Source organism: Suncus etruscus, chromosome 6 (genome assembly GCF_024139225.1).
Source record: "Suncus etruscus isolate mSunEtr1 chromosome 6, mSunEtr1.pri.cur, whole genome shotgun sequence".
NCBI classification, from domain to species: domain Eukaryota; kingdom Metazoa; phylum Chordata; class Mammalia; order Eulipotyphla; family Soricidae; genus Suncus; species Suncus etruscus.
In genome coordinates, this window is record NC_064853.1 from 9,632,597 (window position 1) to 9,641,117 (window position 8,521).

General features: G+C 37.0%; 1 non-coding gene across 1 annotated transcript; it reads right to left on the reverse strand.

The window, feature by feature from the left end:
* Window positions 1–1,605: 1,605 nt before the first annotated feature.
* LOC126012564 (small nucleolar RNA SNORA51) lies at window positions 1,606–1,738 on the reverse strand. Its single transcript, XR_007497019.1, has one exon. It is a non-coding gene; the product is annotated as a small nucleolar RNA SNORA51 (small nucleolar RNA).
* Between the last annotated feature and the right edge of the window lie 6,783 nt (window positions 1,739–8,521).

Consider the following 8,521-nt stretch of genomic DNA (forward strand, 5'->3'; position numbering starts at 1 on the left):
TGGTAGATAGATGAAGGATATCATATGGCAATGGCAATGACATCTAGAGGCTAACAGCTGTCCCTAACTGACCATCATTGAGGAAACTGGAACATCAGTCCTCTAATCCCAAAGAACTGAATTCCACTAATGATTTAAATGAAATTGGGAGTAGATTTCCTGAATTCCTCCTCCATTTAAATTGAGCCCAGCCTACACTTCCATGTCAGTCTTGATTCTTTTGTAGTCTTACCCAGGTGGTTTCCCTGAATCAGCTAATAAATGGTTCTCAACATAAAGTTATATTTGCCTCAAGGTGGTCACCCTGATACATAAAAATTATAGAACCTTAAGACACAGATTACTTTACTTTACCACATATTCCTGCATTTTTCTATAAAACTAAGAGGAAAGGAATAAAGAAAATCTGCAGACCAGGGACCAAGTGGTCTCAGATTAATTGGCAGGGAAATATATAAGACAGAACTAAATAGTCAAGCCAAAGTTGAAGATAATAAAATCAAGGGACCTAAATTCTAGCAATCTTAACTTAAAGTGACCTGTTATACTGGCAGGCCAGGGGGCAAAGGGTGGTGGCAGAGGTTGCACTCTGGTCCGCCATTGGTGAAGGGAGGTTGACACTGGTGGTGAGAAGGACTCTGGTTCTATTGTATATCTGAAATTCAACTATAAAGGGCTCTGTAGATCACAATTGTTTCAATAAAATAAAATTTAGAAAAAGAATATAAAAAGAACCAAATCACATCGTAAAGCATATGGAATTATCTCAGCAGGCTTTTTCTTCTCTTAAAAATAATAATAATAAGGAAGAAATGAAGGTTAAAAAGTATAAAGAAGAAAATACTTGAGTTTCTAGTGCAGGAAGCTGAAAGAGAAAAATACTTGAGCTTCTAGAACAAGAACTCTCAAACTTAGCAATCTTACTTATTATCATTTCCGGGGTCCTATTCCAATGATTAGAGCAAGATTCAAATTCTACTTGGGCAGTAACATTTTCTTTTTAAAGCCCCAGACTTCCCAGGAACCATAGTTTAGCCAGACCAGTGAATCAAGGCTCCTGTGGAGAATGGCCAGGCCTAGAAGTGCAGCCTCTGGCAACCTCTTAGTTCCTAGCTGTGTTCATTTCCACAGTTAGAGCCTCCTAGGATGTAAACGGTCCTACTCCAGGACATAGCATTAATTTTTCTCCCAATTCAAAGACTCCTTGAGTTTAGATTTAAATAATAATCCTTTGGCATTTTAATAACTTCTCTCGGCCTTTTACACCATAGAGCTTCCTTCTAAGGCTCTGCTGATGACATGGAATTTTCTCTGCAGGAGTCTCCCCTAATCCAAAATGAGAATTTTGGTAATGCTGATTAAAAATAGTGAATGAAATCATCCCAATTCTGTCTTTCTCTATTACCGATATCTAAACATCTTTCTCAGTTTTAAAATAATGCAATTCCGTTGCTAATCAAAGTTCTTAGAGGGAAGGAACAAATGAAACTAAGACTATACTGGAAGTCTGAGCTACTTGTTCTGGCTCCAACACTTACTGTGTGGGATATCTGAAAAGATAATTAACTGATATTAATGAGCTTATCATTTATTTACTTTTTATTTTTTTGTCCCCCAATTCACAATACAGACCAGGCAAAAAGCCTGGGTTGAGGTGTATATGGGGTGCATTTACTGTATTTCCACTTTCTATACAGTCAGTGTAAAGAACACAGCCTGTAGTAAGACTTGGGAAGTTTTTATTTTCTTTTTTTTGATCTTTTTAATATATGTATATATACATATAATCCTTCACCAGTGCAACATTCCCATGACCAATATCCCAAGGAAGGAGACTTGGGATAATGAGCTTATCATTTAAGTGGGGGATTTTATATTTAAATCATAGCATCAAAACTAGACTTGTACTATAACTATATACTATTTATTATTTTTATACTATATTATTTATTTATAAAATATACTACTTTATTTTAGATATTATGTAAACTCTGTCTGACTTTCTTTGACCCTCTCAGTTACATATATTGGCCTCCTAGGAATACTTATTAAGAAAAATATATAAAATATTACAAAAAATACCTTTTTTGCTGTTTTATTTGGAGGGCCACACCCAGCTGTGCTCAGGGCTTATTCCTGGTTCCATACTATGTAATCATTCATCGTGTGGCTTCAGGAGGAATCACAGGAATTACATTCAGGTTAGCTGTTGTGCAATACAAGTCACAACCTACTGTACTATACATCAGGCGCACACACATATGAAAAATTTATGGAGATATTGTAGAAAAGAAAACACACTTGCCTTGCATACAGCTGCCTTGTTTAATCTTTGGTACCACATGTGTTTCTTCAAGCACCTCTAGGGCTCATTTCTGAGCTCAGAGCAAGAAATAGTCCCTGACACCCCAAGCTATGACACCAACCCTACCCATTTATTTTGGTTTTGGGGCCACACCCTGAATTGCTCAAAGGTCACCCCTGGGTCTGCACTCAGGGATCACTCCTGGCAGGTTCAGGGGACCATGTGGAATGCTAGGGATTGAACATGGTCAGCCACATGCAAGGCAAACATCCTACCCACTGTATTATTGCTCTGGCTCCAAACTCCCCATTTAAAAAAATTAAGTACATTATTTTCTTGAATAAAATAAGAAGGGTGTGAGGGGGTGGCTCAAAGATATTATACTTCTATGTACTGCTGGTTATAAAGTTCAACTGCTTTTCAAAAGTATTGAGATGGAGAGGGAAAAGTGCATTCACATAACTTTTAAATAAATATTTTATAGTACTTTCTATGAATCAGAACCCAGGCAGTCAAATAATTAAAATAATTATGTAGTAGAACATGCCTGTGAGGCAGAATTTTGCTTTCACATGTTTATCCAAAAACATTGAATGACGAATTTCAACTTGATCCAGGGCATTGGGCTGGGATTTTGTGGGATGAGATTTAAATGCATAGCTTTCCTTGTGGGTTGTCAGCCTTGATGAGGGGTAATATCAAATGATAAACAATAAAGCTAATTAAGATCTACCCTGGAGGCAGGAAGAGAATGATGGAAGAATTATGAAGCGAGAAACTCTCCCTTCCAAAGTCTAACCTAGCAAAAGAAGATCTGAATAGCTGGGAACCAGAGGCCAGGAGGGAGGCAGAGCTCCATGAAGAGCAATGGGTCACCCAAAAAGGTGAAGGGAAGAGAGGAGGGCTGTAGGGAGAGCTGCAAGCTTTTCGTGTATGGTCATAGCATGACTACAATAACTCTCAATCTCTCTAAAGCATAAAAATAAAGCATCAGAATGGTACCTGGTTAAAATAGAGCTCGTGTACCTCACTTTGTAATCTTCAATTCATAAGTGGCATCAGAGGGACTTGCATTTCTACCATATTTCTAAGTGAGGTTGATCTAGGGCACACATTTGTTTGTTCCAAAAGCCACTTTGTGGTTTATTAGGTACATGATCTTAGGCACAATATTGAAGTTATTTGTGCTTCCGTTAGATAATAGATGAGAGAGAGGAATGTTTAGCATTATTTAGAATAACTAAAGTGGAGATCAACTACTTTATATGCATTAGTATGTCAAGAACAAGGGATGGGAGGGATGGGAGAGATAGCCCACCCAAAATCCCCACCCAATGATGTTGTTGCTAAGATGTACAGACAGTTACTGAGCTGACAGCCAATGTCCAATGATTGCTTCAGCTGCAGAGAGCCATCCCACTTGAGGTCACGTCCTCCCAGAGGCATCCACATTTCATGACTGTTGAAGCAGAAATAGGAAAGTCTGGTCATTTTGGTCCAATGTAGAATGACTCATCCCATAGTTCTCTACCCAATCATCTTGGTAGTATACTCAAAGTAGACATTGCAGTTCAACTCCTCCCTTTATTGAATTCTGCTTCCTTATTTCCCTTGCAGATGTGTCCTATTACCACACTTCAAGTCAATGTAATATACACTAAACTATGTACCAGAATTTTCTGGGGAAAAAAGTTTGTAACATTGCAAGCTAGTTCCGGCTATAAGTACAGGATTTGGAGGAAGTAAAAATCTCAGACCTGGGCTTCAATTTGTTTCCTAAAGTTCTCTATCACAAATAGAGAAATGAGGAAAGGGAGAGTCATAGATGTTAGGTTATTTTCATCAATCTCAAATTAAACATATTTATTATGGGGTCAGAGTGATGGCACAATGAGTAGGGTGTTTGCCTTGCACCGACCTGGGACCAACTTGAGTTTGATACCTGGCATCCCATACAGTCCCCTACATCTACTAGAAGCAGTTTCTGAGTGCAGAGCCAGAAATAACCTTGAGCACTGCAAGTTGTTGGATAAAAACACGAAAACAAACAAAAAGGAACAAACAAAAAATCCACTTTATTGTGAAAAGAACCAAGGTGTGCTTGACTCTGAAATCTGTGCTCTCAAACATAATTTTTTTTCTTTTTTTAATGATTTATCATGGGGTACATTGGTGGTGAGGATGTTGCACTGATGAAAGGAGTGTTCTTTTTGTGACTGAAATCCAACTACAGTCATGTTTGTAATCACAAAAAAAATAAAAGAAGAAAAAAATCATTTATTTATTTATTTAAGCACCATGGTTACAAACATGTTCATAATTGGGTTTTAGCCATAAAATGCAGATCCATATTTTTCTACACTGTCTTTTTATTAAAGGAATTGCAAGTTGAATTTTATCATAGGGTGAGAGTGTTGGGGTTTGGGAAAGCTTTTTTCTTTTAATATCTTGGAGATTTGCTATCAGAAATCTACTATCCATCTCACAGAATAAAATATTTAGTCACAGGGGACCACGTTAATGACTGGTAGTAGACAATATGAGACGGTCAAAATTCTTGAAAGGTTCTTAAGTAAGTCATGAAGACCTGGAAATTTTGGGTCTTTGTTTTGGCTTGGTTTTTGTGGGGTTCACACCCATGTAGTACTCAGAGAGCTTACCCCTTTGTGATTAGGGATCACCCCTAGTGTTACTCTCAGATCCATATGTGGTGCTGGTAATTGATTTCCAGAGGGCCATGTATGAAACAAGTGCCCAACCTGTTGTAGTATTACTCTAGCCCTAAATCTTTGAGGGTCTTTTTTTTAACCACCTGCATTTTGTTAGCTGCAGTTCCCAAATGAGATATGAATAAGGGTTATTCCAAGAAAATACACTTGTGTTTTACTCTTTAAGACACAATTCTTCAACAATCAACTCTTATTTTAATCATCATTTTCTCAAGATATTAGGATTATTTTAAATATGTCACTGCCCTAATTATTCACAAAAGTAAGACTGTAATTCAGAGTTTGGAAAAATGGATGAAACTTGTTTTCAAACAATAATTTTATGTATATTTAATACAAGTAAAACTATTAATCCATGGCACTTTTCCTAGCCTTGGGTATTACAGTAATTTGTCCTTTGGCAGTCTAATCAGTCTAGAGCACATAACTTTTATCCATATAAGTAAGGGAATTGACTGCCTGAGAATTTGGCCAGAATATTAGTACTCCTGCTAGTCATGTTATGACTACTAGCAGAACCAGCTTGAAGATAAAACAGAAACCCAAAGTTCAGCAAGATGAGATGGTGATAAAGAGAGAAATTCAAGCCCTTAAATAAAGATCTTGATACCTACTAATTTATCAGATTCTAAATCATTAATAAAAACCCTTTAATTACTTTATATAATTCCATCTAAAGTTTTCAGTTCTTGAAATGGAGCATGCTAATCAATGTATATACTATCACATTACTACCTTTATCATCCTCATAGCATAGAACTTACTAAAATTTTCTTATGAGCTTACCAGTTACTTCTTAGTTTTCTGTCTGTTATTTTATTTATTTGAACTCATAACTCAGGCCCATGGTTGGAGGGTTAGTGCCGTCAATAAGCACTTGCCTTGCACACCCCCCAACCTGGATAATCTCCAGAATCACATCACATATGGTTTCCTGAGCCACACCAAGAATAATCTCTGAGCACTTCCAGGTATGGTTTTAAAATACAAACAACATAATAAAACAAGAAAGTACATAGACTCTCTCAGAGCAGATAAACCGTCATAGACCTGGATTTTCATCAATTTACACATATTGTTGTGTACAAAATATTTGTGTCATATCATATTAATCATACCAGAAACATGCTCTCATATTACAATGAGTTTCTCCACTACCCCTCAGACAGTGACTTTGAAGAATACAGACATATTTGTTGGATTTCTGGACCCAAAGGAGCATTTGATAGAGAAAAGACACAGAATGCCTGTTTATAAATGAAGGACATTTACTGATCATATAATAATTTTCAGACACAGTACTATTCTTCTTATTTTAAAGGTAAAAAAAGAACTAACTTGGTATAAAACTTGGAAAACAAGCTAGTTGTCTGGATACCAAACTCTCAACACTAAATTTGTGACCAAAGAGTTTACTATTCCCACAGTGAAATTAAGTGTTAAAGACCTATAGTTCAGAAGCAGCTCCATGACCCACATAGGTTTGGTCAGCTCCTGGTGTCACACAGGTGAGACCACATCATGAACATGGAACTTACTGAAAGTCATGATGTTCGGATTCAATTCAAAATAATAAATCATGTTCACAATGGTGACAGGTGAGAGAGAAGTGTTTTAAAGCACAGTTGGGTGTTTTGCTGTACAACAAATACTGAGACTCACTTTTGAATCATAATATGGCCATTATGTTCGTGAAACAACTGTGCTATTCAGACTATAAGAGAAAGGTAGGGGAAAAAAATCTCCCTGGGACACATTTATGTTTTATTGGTGCAAAGAGCAGCCCGAGTCAATGGGCCTGAAGTAGGAATACCCTGAGGATCAAGAAAACAAGATGGGGGTGGGGGGTGGGGGAAGCAGAACAATAAGCACTATGGGTAGGCTATTTGCTTTGCAAGTAGCCTATTTGGGTTTGATTCTCAGCATCCCATATGGTCCCCGGATCTTGCCAGGAGCAATTTCTGAGTGCAGAGCCAGGAGTAACCCTGAACACTACTGGGTGTTCAATAACAACAACAACAACAACAACAACAAAGAAAGCAAGACAGACATAAGAGAGAGAAAAGCATGGGGTCAGGGTGCCCCCAGATTCATGGTCTGAGAGCCCCCACTATTCTCCACATTCAATATTTATTGTTTAGCACTAGCAATCAACAAAAAGAGAAGACCACCTTTTCTTTAATTAATAATATCTTTATTTAAACACCGTGATTACATACATTATCATAGTTGGGTTTCAGTCATAAAAAGAACAGCTTCCTTCACCAGTTCAACCTTCCCATCTCCAATGTCCCCATTTCCTCCTTCCCTCACCCCCTGCCACGTTTTCTACATCCCTCACTCACTGACATTGTTACGATAGTTCTCAAAATAGTTATTTCTCTAACTGCACTCACCAATCTTTGTGGTGAGCTTCATGTTGTGGGCCGAACCTTCCAGCCTCACCTCTGGGAATAATTTTAATGTCTTTTATTTTTCTTTCTTTTATTTTCCTGATTTATCACTTTCCTTTTTTTTAAAATCTTTATTGTGGCCAAAGTGAGTTACAAATCTTTCACAGTAATCTTTAAGATACAGAGTGATAATAACAAGGGGAATTCCCAACACCAGTGTTATCCTCCCTCCATCACTTTTCCCAGCCTTATCCCACTTCTCCTTCTTTTACCCTCCAGGATGCTAGTATAACTGGTCCTCACCTGTTATGCTTGTTGTAGATTGGGTATTGATTCTATTGTCATTGACTTTGGGTTTGGTGTTAAAGTCTGATTATTTTTTATTTCCACTAAATGTTCATATGACTGTCTAGTCCTGGTACCGTCCATTTTTCCCCTTCAAATTATGAGGCTGAGCAAGACTGTTGGAAGTATAAGAAATGAAAAGGGGAAGAAATAAAAGAAGAAAAGAAAGAAAAAGCCTAAAAGAAAAAGAAGAAGAAACACAAACCTTTTTAAGTAGTTGCTGGTTTTTTTTTTCTTTTTTCTTTTTTGTATGTGTGTGTGTGTGTGTGTGTGTGTGTTCTTATTCTTTTGTCTTTTGTTTTTTGCTTGTCTTGCATAGCTGCTATTTTTGGGTTTTGTTTGTTCTTTTTTTGCTATTTTTTTGTATTTTTGTTGTTACAGCTTCTTTGTTTTTTTTTTCTTTCTTTTCTTTTTCTCTTGTGTTGTGTTGTTACCTTTCCCCCTTTCCCTTTTATTCTTCTAATGTCTTTTATTTTTCTTAAAATCCATAGATTAGTGAGACTATTCTGTGTCTCTCTCATTTGACCTATTTCACTCAGCATAATCGATTCCATTTCCATCCATGTACAGGAAAATTTCATGACTTTATCTCTCCTGACAGTTGCATAATATTCCATTGTGTATATGTACCACAGCTTCTTTAACCATTCATTTGTTGAAAGGCATCTTGGTTGTTTTTAAAGTCTGGCTATTGTAAAAAGTGCTGCAACGAATATAGGTCTGAGGAAAGAATTTTTGAACTGTATTTT